This window comes from Halichoerus grypus, chromosome 12 (assembly GCF_964656455.1).
Source record: "Halichoerus grypus chromosome 12, mHalGry1.hap1.1, whole genome shotgun sequence".
NCBI classification, from domain to species: domain Eukaryota; kingdom Metazoa; phylum Chordata; class Mammalia; order Carnivora; family Phocidae; genus Halichoerus; species Halichoerus grypus.
In genome coordinates, this window is record NC_135723.1 from 19190990 (window position 1) to 19204382 (window position 13393).

Genomic DNA, 13393 nt, shown 5'->3' on the forward strand with positions numbered 1-13393 from the left:
AGATCCTTTGCCTCTTTGGTTAGATTTATGCCTAGGTATCTTACGGTTTTGGGTGCAATTGTAAATGGGATCGACTCCTTAATTTCTCTTTCTTCTGTCTTGTTGTTGGTGTATAGGAATGCCACTGATTTCTGTGCATTGATTTTATAACCTGCCACTTTACTGAATTCCTGTATGAGGTCTAGCAGTTTTGGGGTGGAGTCTTTGGGTTTTCCACATAAAGCGTCACATCATCTGCAAAGAGTGAGAGTTTGACTTCTTCTTTGCTGATTCGGATGATTTTTATTTCTTTTTGTTATCTGATTGCTGTGGCTAGGACTTCTAGTACTATGTTGAATAGCAGTGGTGATAGTGGACATCCCTGCTGTGTTCCTGACCTTAGGGGGAAAGCTCTCAGTTTTTCCCCATTGAGAATGACATTTGCTGTGGGCTTTTTGTAGATGGCATTTATGATATTGAGGTATGTACCCTCTATCCCTATACTCTGAAGAGTTTTGATCAAGAAAGGATGCTGTACTTTGTCAAATGCTTTTTCTGCATCTATTGAGAGGATCATACGGTTCTTGTTCATTCTTTTATTATTGTATTGTATCATGTTGATTGATTTGCGGATGTTGAACCAACCTTGCAGCCCAAGGATAAATCCCACTTGGTCGTGGTGAATAATCCTTTTAATGTACTGTTGGATCCTATTGGCTAGTATTTTGGTGAGAATTTTTGCATCCATGTTCATCAAGGATATTGGTCTGTAATTCTCCTTTTTGATGGGGTCTTTGGTTTTGGGATCAAGGTAATGGTGGCCTCATAAAACGAGTTTGGAAGTTTTCCTTCCTTTTCTATTTTTTGGAACAGTTTCAGAAGAATAGGTATTAATTCTTCTTGAAATGTTTGGTAGAATTCCCCTGGGAAGCCATCTGGCCCTGGGCTTTTGTTTGTTGGGAGATTTTTGATGACTGCTTCAATTTCCTTAGTGGTCATAGGTCTGTTCAGGTTTTCTATTTCTTCCTGGTTCAGTTTTGGTAGTTGACACATCTCTAGGAATGCATCCAGTTCTTCCAAGTTATCTAATTTGCTGGCATAGAGTTGCTCATAATATGTTCTTATAATTGTTTGTATTTCTTTGGTGTTGGTTGTGATCTCTCCTCTTTCACTCATGATTTTGTTGATTTGGGTCCTTTCTCTTTTCTTTTTGATAAGTCTGGCCAGGGGTTTATCAATCTTGTTAATTCTTTCAAAGAACCAGCTCCTAGTTTTGTTGATCTGTTCTACTGTTCTTTTGGTTTCTATTTCATTGATTTCTGCTCTGATCTTTATTTCTCTTCTCCTGCTGGGTTTAGGCTTTATTTGCTGTTCTTTCTCCAGCTCCTTTAGGTGTAGGGTTAGATTGTGTATTTGAGACATTTCTTGTTTCTTGAGAAAGGCTTGTATTGCTATATACTTTCCTCATAGGACTGCCTTCGCTGCATCCCAAAGATTTTGAACAGTTGTGTTTTCATTTTCATTTGTTTCCATGAATTTTTCTAATTCTTCTTTAATTTCCTGGTTGACCCATTCACTCTTTAGTAGGATGCTCTTTAGTCTCCATGTGTTTGAGTTCTTTCCAACTTTCCTCTTGTGATTGAGTTCTAATTTCAAAGCATTGTGGTCTGAAAATAGGCAGGGAATGATCCCAATCTTTTGGTACTGGTTGAGATCTGATTTGTGACCCAGGATGTGATCTATTCTGGGGAATGTTCCATGGGCACTAGAGAAGAATGTGTATTCTGTTGCTTTGGGATAGAATGTTCTGAATATATCTGTGAAGTCCATTTGGTCCAATGTGTCATTTAAAGTCTTTGTTTCCTTATTGATCTTTTGCTTAGATGATCTGTCCATTTCAGTAGGGGGGAGGGTGTTAAAGTCCCCCACTATTATTGTATTGTTGTCGATGTGTTTCTTTGCTTTTGTTATTAATTGCCTTATATAATTGGCTGCTTCCATGTGAAGGGCATAGATATTTCCAATTGTTAGATCTTCTTGTTGGATAGACCCTTTAAGTAGGATATAGTGTCCTTCCTCATCTCTTATTACAGTCTTTGGTTTAAAATCTAATTTGTCTGATATAAGGATTGCCACCCTAGCTTTCTTTTGGTGTCCATTAGCATGGTAAATGGTTTTCCACCTCCTCACTTTCAATCTGGGGGTGTCTTTGGGTCTAAAATGAGTCTCTTGCAGACAGCATATCGATGGGTCTTGTTTTTTTATCCAGTGTGATAGCCTGTGTCTTTTGATTGGGGCATTTAGCCCATTTACATTCAGGGTAACTATTGAAAGATATGAATTTAGTGCCATTGTATTTCCTGTAAGGTGACTGTTACTGATATTGTCTGTGTTCCTTTCTGGTCTATGTTGCTTTTAGCCTCTCTCTTTGCTTAGAGGACCCCTTTCAGTATTTCTTGTAGGCCTGGTTTCGTGTTTGCAAATTCCTTTAGTTTTTGTTTGTCCTGGAAGCTTTTTCTCTCTCCTTCTATTTTGAGTGACACCCTAGCTGGGTATAGTATTCTTGGCTGCATATTTTTCTCATTTAGTGCTCTGACTATATCATGCCAGTCCTTTCTGGCTTGCCAGGTCTCTGTGGATAGGTCTGTTGCCAGTCTAATGTTTCTACCATTGTAGGTTACAGATCTCTTGTCCCGAGCTGCTTTCAGGATTTTCTCTTTGTCTCTGAGACTCATAAGTTTTACTATTAGATGTCGGGGTGTTGACCTATTTTTATTGATTTTGAGAGGGGTTCTCTATGCCTCCTGGATTTTGATGCCTGTTTCCTTCCCCATATTGGGAAGTTCTCTGCTATAATTTGCTCCAATATACCTACTGCCCCTCTCTCTCTTTCTTCTTCTTCTGGGATCCCAATTATTCTAATGTTGTTTCGTCTTATGGTATCACTTATCTCTCGAATTCTGCCCTCGTGATCCAGTAGTTGTTTATCTCTCTTTTTCTCAGCTTCTTTATTTTCCATCACTTGGTCTTCTATATCGCTAATTCTCTCTTCTGTCTCATTTATCCTAGCAGTTTGAGCCTCCATTTTTTATTGCACCTCATTAATAGCCTTTTTTATTTCGACTTGGTTAGATTTTAGTTCTTTTATTTCTCCAGAAAGGGTTTCTGTAATAACTTCCATGCTTTTTTCAAGGCCAATTAGTATCTTTAAATTCATCATTCTGAACTCTAGTTCTAACATCTTACTAATGTCCGTCTTTATTAGGTCCCTGGCAGTCGGTACTGCCTCTTGTTCTTTTTTTTGAGGTGATTTTTTCCATCTTGTCATTCTGTCCAGAAGAGAATAGATGAATGAGAGAACAAAATGTTAACAGGGTAACAATGACCCCAGAAGAATATCCACTAACCAAATCAGAAGAGACCTGAAACCGGGGGAAAAGAAAGGGAAAGAAGAAAGAAAAAGATAAAGATAAAAAAAAAAAAACAGAATATGATCAAATATGATCAGGCTAGTGAATAGATCAGTGCCACTCTCTAGATTTTGGGTGTATTTTGGTCTGTTAGAAGAAAGTGCCTCCCAAAATTTTAAAGAAAGAAAAACTTATATATGTACAAAAATAAGGACATATATGATGACGGGATGGAATATGATTGTAAAGATGAAAATTATAAAAGATTTTATAAAAGGAATTGATAAGATAAGAAGTTGGTTGAAAAAAGAAAGACAAGGAATTTTAAAAGGGGGGGGATAGAATGTGATCAGGCAGGAGACTAGAACAAAACCATACACTAGAGATCTAGGATATATTTTGATCTGTTAGAAGAAACTGTATCCCAAAATTTTAAAGAGAGAACAACTTATATATATGTACCAAAAATAAGGTTAACTACTACAAAGGGATAGAATATGACTCTAAAAATGAAAAATAAAAAAGATTTTTTAAAAAAGGGATTCATAAGATGTTGGTTGAAAAAGGGAAAAAGCAAAAGAAAAAAGAAAGAAAATTTTAAAAATTAACTTTGAAAGACTAAAGAATCCAGGGAAAAAAGCCATGAATTCTATGGGCAGTATTCCCCTAGCACTGGAGTTCTGCCATTCTCATTGATGGTAAACTTAGTCTTGGCTGCCTGTTCTTGCTGATCTTCTGGAGGAGGGGCCTGTTGCCATTCTTCTCAGATGTCTTTGCCGGAGGCAGAATTGCCCCGCCCTTGCCAGGTCAGGGCTAAGTAATCTGCTCAGGTTTGCTCTCGGGAGCTTTTGTTCCCTGAAAGCTTTATGTTCAGCTTTGGAGGACGAGAGTGACAATGGCAGCCTCCCAATCTCCACCCTGGAGGAGCCGAGAGCTTGGGGCCCTGCTCCTCGGTGAGCCCCCAGAGAAAAGCAGTCACTCACTCCCGTCTCCCCAGTCTCCAGCCGCACTCAGTGCTCACCCGGCCTGTGACCGAGCGTTTATATCTCTGGCACATGACCCTGTGTGGAGTCTCCAAACCCAGCAGATCCCTGCGGTGTGCTCCCGCACCGTTCCTCCTGGGGGAGGAAGGGGAGTCTCCCCAGATCTGCCACTTGTTGGGTCCCTGCTGGAGGAGCAGTGGCCCGACTGTGCCTCGGATCACAGTTTATGGCAACCCCGAGCTGAGAGCCCGCACCTCGGCTCCCTCTCTGCAGCCGGCTTCCCTGCTCCAATACCTGGGAGCTCTGCCGCACTCAGGCACCCCCAGTCTTTCTGTGACCCTGACGGTCCTGAGACCACACTGTCCCAGTGAGGGTTCCACCCCCCACTTAGCCACTGGAGCGACATCCCTCAGCAGAGCAGACTTCTAAAAGTTCGATTTTGTGCTCCGCGGCTCTATCACTTGCCAGTAGTGGCTGATGGAGGCTCCCTCCCCCGCCATTTATCTTCCCGAATATCGCCTCGGATTCACTTCTCCGCACGTCCTACCTTCCAGAAAGTGGTCGCTTTTCTGTTCAGAGAGTTGCTGCTATTCTTTTCTTCAATCTCCTGTTGAGTTCATAGGTGTTCAGAATGGTTTGATCCGTATCTAGCCGAATTCCTGGGACCAGAGGAAATCCAGGTCTCCTACTCTTCTGCCATCTTGCTCCTCCCTGAATGAACATCTTGCCAGGGAAAACATTCTTGGTTGTAGGTTTTTTTCCTTTCAGCGCTTTGAATATATCTGGCAAAATTTCTGCTGAAAAATCAGCTCAGTCTTATTTGGCATGCTGGCTCTTTAAGGGTGGAGACTCAATTTCCTATTGCCCTCAGGCTCTCCCAGAGTTAAGCCTTGCTGGTTTTTAAAGCTCCATGAATTAAGCCCCACTAATTTTTAAAACTACTGGAGTTAAGCCCTGATGATTTTCAAAGCTAGACATTATGGGGACTTGTCTTTCCAATATAGATCTCCACGGCCAGGGATGCCCAGATTGGGGTCTGATCCCCTCACTCCTCCATGCTTGTGATGTCCCTCCTGTTGGTGATTAGTCACACTGGGGGGTTGGTTCCCCATCATATCTCCACCCCTTGTATCCTTTTTGATGTGGCCTTCTCTCTATGACCAGCTGTGGAAGATCTGTTCTGCCAGTCTTTGGGTCATTTTCAGGAAGAGTTGCAATACATCTAGTTGTTGTCTTAGTGTGTGGGTGGAACAAAGGGAGCTCAGCTCCTCCTACTCCACCATCTTGCTAAATTGTGTCTACATTCCTCTTTATTTGTTAGACTCTGGCTACAAGGGACAAAAAACCAACATGAAATAGCTTATGCCAAAAGAAAATTAAGATGTCTCATTGTAAGCAAGGGCAGCAACAGCTGGATCCAGGGACAGGAATGCTGTCAATGACTCTCCATTTTATCTCTGCTTGTTCCTTTTCTTCCTCTCTTCAGACTATCTGCCTCTATTTCTTTCATCCTCACAAGAAACATAGCTCAAAGATCCTGAACTTTACATGTTACTGGCAGGTTCAACCATCTGGAAAAAGAATGACTAGAGTCTCAGATCAAAGTCTAAATATCCTGTAAGGAAACTCTATTGGTTCAGACTGGATCTGGTGTCCATCCCTAGACCAAAAAATTTTGGCCAAGGTCTAAACTACATTTGAACAAATATTGCCACTCCCAAATTGACCACATGAATAAACAGGAAGAAGGGATGGTTCCTAGAAAAAGGAGGCAATACCCAGAAGAGGAAGTGGATGAGTTCTGGGTGTACAAAATAATGGAATCCAGTCAACAGCCCAGTGGTAAAATTTTTCTCTAAGTCCAACCTGCCCTCAAACCCACTCAGTGTCTTTCCTTCAACCCAGACAAAGGCAAGTGTAGAGAGAAATGAAGCATAGAAAGTTCTCTTCATAAGCAGGCTTAGGAACTCTGAATCATTGTTTGGTAGTGAACTTTTTAAAAAGCAACATTCTTTTTTTCCCCATTCTTCAGGAGAGTGGGAAACAAGAGACAGAGCTCCCTAAATTGAGTGAGGGACAAGCTAAAATTTTTATCTCTTGATATCTTGCCAGAGAAACATTTTGCTGTAGCGATTGAAGATTAATAATATCTGAGAGAGGGATAGAAAATAACTGAGAGTGGTCCTGCCCTAATACAGTTGTATTTGCTTTATTGTGGCTTCATGAAGACTTTGTTACATTCTAGCTATGCTCTTTTGGGACAGAGGATAGAGAGCACAATGGTAATGGGTCACTGGCTGCTTGGGGCTAATTTTACAATTCTGAAGATAGGAGATCAAAGCAGAAAATCATGAAAGTGGAGACTAGGCTAAGTTCTTATCTTCCCCTGCCCAACACACACAAAGCAATGTTAGTAATGGCCCCATTCTGAGTAAAATGGAAATGAATTGAGATTTAATCATTCATGCTCACACAAAAAATCAAGAAAGGATATACGAGAAAGCAGTAATGCTGATTGCCTGCAGGAAAACTGAACGGCCAGAGTACAATGGTTAGAGGAAAACTTTTCACAGCGTACTCTTTTATATTTTTACATTTTGACCCATAAGATACCTTGTAAAAAAATAAAATTCATTAAAACATGTTATAATTATAAAATCACTAAGAGATAGCTGGAAAAAAAAATGGATAGGATACAAGTTTCCAGCCAGGAGGTTATTTTGAAAATGCAGAATTTAGATGTGAGGATGGCTCTATCTAAAATACTAGTCCAAATTTATATTCCCAGAAACACTTTTCAGTAAGCATATTAACAGTAGGTTCTGCCTTTCTCTTTGTAATGAGGACCATATAAAAAAGAAAAAGTCATTCTTAAAGCTGTCCCAAGATCTCCAGCTTCTGTACCCTGTCTGCCTCCTACTTGATCAGAACTGATGCCCAGTGAAGGGAGCCATTAGGTATGCGGTACTCAGGATTGGCCCCTCCATCCCCTCAATGCAGAGAATCATCTTTGCATACCTGTGCCTGCAAGAGGGTCACCTTCTCTCTCCAGACACAGAAACATACACTACAGATAGCCTTCTGTGTGCCAGGCACGATGCTATATACCAGATTACACAGATTAACAAAATACAGGTTTAAAAAAAAAAAAGGAAAGAAAGAAAGAAAACAGGCAAATAAAACCAAAACCAAAGTCTCTCCCTAAGGAGATCATAAATACATACACATATTTTGTCATGATGATGCTAAAGTCTGTTTCTTCCTGTTATTTGCTTGTTTGAGAGACTTACTTAAAAACAAAGCCTCAGAGATAACTGAAGTTCAGTCATTTTCTTACCAAAAAAGGGGAATCTGTTCTTTAAGCAATTTCAGAATGAGGGCAGATTGCACTAGCATAGTTCATTCTTTGGGGATTTTTTTTATGATGGAAAAAAAACCCAAGGCTTGTTTCCATTTCAGAAATATGAACCCTGCTGTTCCTCTTTAACTTTTTTCCTGATTTGTCATCCTAGGGCATCAATCCTAATCATTTTATTTCCTTTTTGTACTTGGCCCTTTCATCTCATGTGAGCTTTTGGCAGCCTTTCTTTTTCCATTGATCAACCAAACAAGGGAAGATTCAATTCATTATTAGATTTCTTCTGGGGTGGTAAAGAATGGTAGCTGTCTTCAAATATGTAAAACATTTTTATGTTAGAAGAAACTTGTCCCACAGGAATCAGAAGACTCTGATCAATGGGTGTTGTTACAAAGAGCTAGATTCCAGGACTGATATAGGCTGCTCCACAAAGTGTCTGGTTTCTGCTTGCTCTCTGAGTGCACACAGAGACCAGATGACTACTTCTCAGGAATGTAAAAAGGAAGAGTAGAGTCTCAGAGGGTGGCTAGAGCAAGTCCAGTTACATCATTTGTGGGTCCCAGTGCAAAACGAAAATATGGGCCTCTTTGTCCACAAATTAAGAATGTCAAGATGGTGACAAGAGAGTGAGGCTCTTGCCGAATAACACCTCATATAGCTGGCCACAGGTCAGAGAATTGCCAGTGAACTCAAGAGGGCTTATATTCCTTCCAAGGCTGACAAGGTATGAAGGTGGTGCTAAAATCAACTATCCTCACTCACAGATTTAGAATTAAAAAAGACAGTAAGTGGTCCAGGAGTTTTAAACTTGGACTCAGGGACCATACCACTCGTATCATATGGAAAATGTTTGTGTCTGTGCAGCTCTGGGAAGAAGGTCCAGAACTTCCATCTGATTATGAAAGAACTCTGACACTCTCCCTGCAAAAGCCAACAATTTCTAATCCAACTCCCTCATTATGTCCACAAAGAAGTTGAACTTTTACAAAGTTGGAGAGCTAGTTCCTTTGGATTATTTTAGACTTCAAATCTAAAAGGGTTTGTTATTATTGTAACTTAGTTGGTCAATTTAATTGCAATTGCCTCATCAGTATATTTTATGTTTGCCATGATTTGCTTATTTTATCATTCTATTTTATTTTTTTTTAAGATTTTATTTATTTATTTGACAGAGAGACACAGCGAGAGAGGGAACACAAGCAGGGAGAGTGGGAGAGGGAGAAGCAGGCCTCCTGCTGAGCAGGGAGCCCCATGCGGGGCTCAATCCCAGGACCCTGGGATCATGACCTGAGCCGAAGGCAAGACGCTTAATGACTGAGCCACCCAGGCGCCCCTCATTCTATTTTAATCTTAGGCAATAATCTGATTCAATTTTTATATGAGTATTTAACATTGGCTGATATTCTGTAACTTTAATTTGATAGCATTAACCTCCAAAATACTTATATTGACTTCTCAGAAAAAGTATTGAAGATACATTTTACGAACATTGATGTTGGCAGCTTGCTCTTGTCATGGGATTAATAGAGTAAAACTTCGGAATTTCAAACCAAGAGAAGAGCCTTGCTCCATTTCCCACGCTCTCTTATTACCCAAGCATGATTGCAAAAATAAGTAAATACAGAATTTTATTTTTTTAAGATTTCTTATTTATTAGAGAGAGAGTGTGTGTGCATGTCCATGCCTGAGTTGGGGGGGGGGCAGAGGGGGAGGGAGAGAGAATCTCAAGCAGACTCCCCACTGAGTGAAGAGCCCGACACAGGGCTTAATCCCACAACCTGAGATCATGACCTGAGCCGAAATCAAGAGTCCAATGCTTAACCTACTGAGCCACCCAGGCACCCTAGTAAATTAGCAATTTTAATCAGAAATACGAGCATATGTACAAACAACAGTTTCTGTGTATATTGCCCTTAAAGCTCAACATGGTAAAACTTGGCTAATTATTTTCTCCACTTACCTCTCTCCCCACTCCACCTCTCTTCTGTCCTCACTAGTATTTTCCTGACATGACCAGAGAATTATTTCTAGTTCACACTAATCTCCTTAGGGACCCCTCAGCCCATGCAGGTCTTCAGCTCTATATTATATTTTTTGTAATACAGTCTTCTGGAATTTTTCTCATTTAATCTTCACAAATATCCCACAATGTGTGGCCTTTTTTATTTTCAAAGATGTCTACACCAATATATCTCAATCTGTATGTTCTTATCGCATGTTGTTGACTCCATTAAAAGATTGGGGTCCTGTTTGCTCCTTTTGAATTCGGGTGGGCCTGGAACTATGATCGACATGACCCTGTGTGGCTTCTGAGGCTAGGACACAAAAGGCAATAGAGCTTGCCCCAGTTCTTTGTCCCTTGGGACATGTGTTTTGGGTGCCCTCAGCTGATATGTAAGAATTTCAGCTGTCCTAAAGTGGCCACGCTGGAAAGGTCACATGGAGAGAGTATGGAGCAAGGGAGGGAGGGATGGAGAGAGGAAGGAAAAGAGAGAGACCTAAAGAGCCTAAGTTCCCCAGTCCCTGCTGAGTCTTCCCAGCCCAGCTCACAGACACGTGAGTGAGTAAACCTCCAGAAAATTCCAGCCCCTAGTCTTCAAACCACCCCAGCTGGCACCATACAGCACAGAAACAAGCCACACCCTCCAGTGTCTGCCCAGATTTGGCAAAATGAATGTTTTCTTGTTTAAAACCATGACATTTTCTTGTTTTAAGCCATGAAGTTTTGGCCTTATTTGTTACACAGTTGTAGTAACTAGAACAATAGGTCATGTTACTTTTAGGATTCATTTTGGTGTAGGTAGTTGAAAAGTCAACTTACATTTGTTTAAGCTTAAAAGGTATCAAATTATATAACTGAAAAGTCCAGGGTTGATGCTACCATGCTTTTAACAAGAGCCATATATGATATCCCCAAGGCCCAGGCCCTCTGCATCTCTCCACTCTGTCATCTCCATGCTGGCCACACTCTCAGGCTTCATTTGGGCACAAAGGTGGAGCAGCTCCAGACATTTACCCTGTCAGAATCAATTCAGCAGCAGCAGCAGAGAGAAAATTCCACTTCAACAATTCAAACAAAGGTTTTAAGCTTAATCCCAGTGGCTAAATTTGATTTGTTCCCATCCCTGAAGCACGGAATGTGCTGATCAGCCAGGCTAAAGGCACATATATGGAAAATCAGGAAGGAAATCAAAATACCAGATATAAAAGAATTGGAGAGGATATTCCCCACCACCACCAAAGACATTTCTGGATACTGATTGGAAAAGAAGGGCCAATGGATACCAGCTAGTTAAACAATAAATAGCAAATTATCCCTAGACTGTGTGAGAAAACAGAGTTCAACTTTTTCTCAGCCATGGCCCTACAGTTAGCTGAGAACTTTGTCATTTGTTGCCCTACAATGAGCTGAGTCAGGATTTGAACACAGGTCTGTCTGAGGCAAAAATTCATTTTCTTTGCCCCAAACCATGATGGAAGAGTATTTCCACTCTCTTCCCTCTCTTTTTTTCCTGATATATTGCAATTCACAAAGCAGAAGTAAGAAAACTGAGGAATAAAATCTTGCTATTGAGAATAGGAACTTTTGAAGTCAGAAAGGGGTGGTTTTCAATTATACTCTGTTTAATTTGCTCTGTTTCCTTCAGTTTCCTCCAGCATTCTACCATGATATCCACCAGTACTTCACTGTCAGTGAGCTGTCACTAGTATTGCTTTGAGGTTCTATGCAGGAAAGTGTCTTCAGAACAAGTTTTTAAGGGATTTATTCTGTACCAACAGAACGGCAATTTTTTTATAACAGTTTTATCAAGATATAATTCACATGTCATATAATTCATCTATTTAAAGTATTCAATTCAGGGCGCCTGGGTGGCTCAGTTGGTTAAGCATTTGACTCTTGATGTCAGCTCAGGTCATGATCTCAGGGTTATGGGATAGAGCCCTGTGTTGGGCTCCATGCTCAGCTGGAAGTCTGCTTGAGATTCTCTTCCCTCTCTCTGTCTCTCTTCCCCCCCCACACACACACACACGGTCTCTCTCTCTCTAAAATAATAAATAAATCTCTATAAATAAATAAATAATAAATAAAAAATAAAGTGTTCAATTCAGTGGTTTTGTTATATAAACAGAACTATGCAACCATCACCACAATCAATTTTAGAATATTTTCATCACCATAAAGAGAAACCTGGTACTGATTAGCAGCTAATTTTCATCCTTCCCATTCCACCCCAACAACTTTATGTCTATGTAGCTTTCCTTATTCTGTATATTTCTTATAAATGGGATCATACAATATGTGGTCCCTGTGATTGGCTTCCTTCACCAGTGTGATGTTTTCATGTCATAGCATGTCAGTACTTCGTTTTTTAAAGATTTACTTATTTAAGAGAATGAGAGAGAGCATGTGAGCAGGGGAAGGGGCAGAGGGAGAGGGAAACAAGCAGACTCCCTGCTGAGCAGAGAGCCTGATCCAAGGCTCAATCCCAGGACCCCGAGACCATGACCTGAGCCAAAATCAAGAGTCAGATGCTTAATGGACTGAGCCACCCAGGTGCCCCCATTTCTTTTTATTACATTTCTTTTTATTGCCAGATAATATTCCATTATATGGTCATACCGCATTTTACTTACCCACTTATCAGTTGATGAACATTTGAGTTCTTTTTATTTTTGCAATGCTTCTATGAACATTCATATACAAGTTTTTGTTTGGACATATGTTTTCATTTCTCTTAGGTATATACCTAATTTTGGAATTGCTGGGTCATGTGGTAACTCTATATTTAACCTTTTGAGGAACTTCTGTTCACTTTGTTTTCCAAAGTGGTTGCACTATTTTAAATACTTACCAGTGGGATGTTAGGGTTCCAATTTCTCCCCATCCTTGTCCACACTTGTTACTATCTGTCATTTTGATTATAGCCATCCTAGTGGTGTGAGATAGGGTTTTTATTTGCATTTCCTTGGTAGCTCATGATGTCAACCATCTTCTCATACGCTATTGTCCATTTGTATATCTTCTTTTGAGAAATACCTATTCATATTCTTTGCCCATTTTTTAAAATTGGGTTATTTGTCTTTTTAGTAGCAACTTATGTGAGTTCTTTATGTATTCTAGTTACAAGTTCATTATCATACATATGATTTGCAAACATTTTCTCCCACTTTCTGGGTTATTTTTTTCCTTTTTTGATGGTGTGCTTTGATATACAAAAGTTTTAACGTTTCATAAACTCCAGTATACTATTTTTCATCACTTGTCCTTTTGGTATCATATAAGAAATGATTGCCTAATCCAAGTTCACAAGGATTTATGCCTATGTTTTCTTCTGAGGTTTTTAGTTTTAAGCTCTTACATTTAAGTGTTTGATCCATTTTGAATAAATTTTATGTATGGTGTGAGATAAAAGGTTTGGTTTCATTCTTTTGGATGTGGCTAGCTAGTTGTCCCAGCATCGTTTGTTGAAAAGACTATTTTTTTCCCCTCATTGTGTGGGGACCTTGGCACACTTTTCAAAAATCAGCTAATCACATGGTTTCTTTCTAGAGTCTCAATTCTATTTCATTCATCCAAATGTCTATCTATATGCCAGTACCACACTGTCTTAATTACCGTAGCTTTGTTGGAAGTTTGAAAATCAGAGTGCATGAGTCCTTCA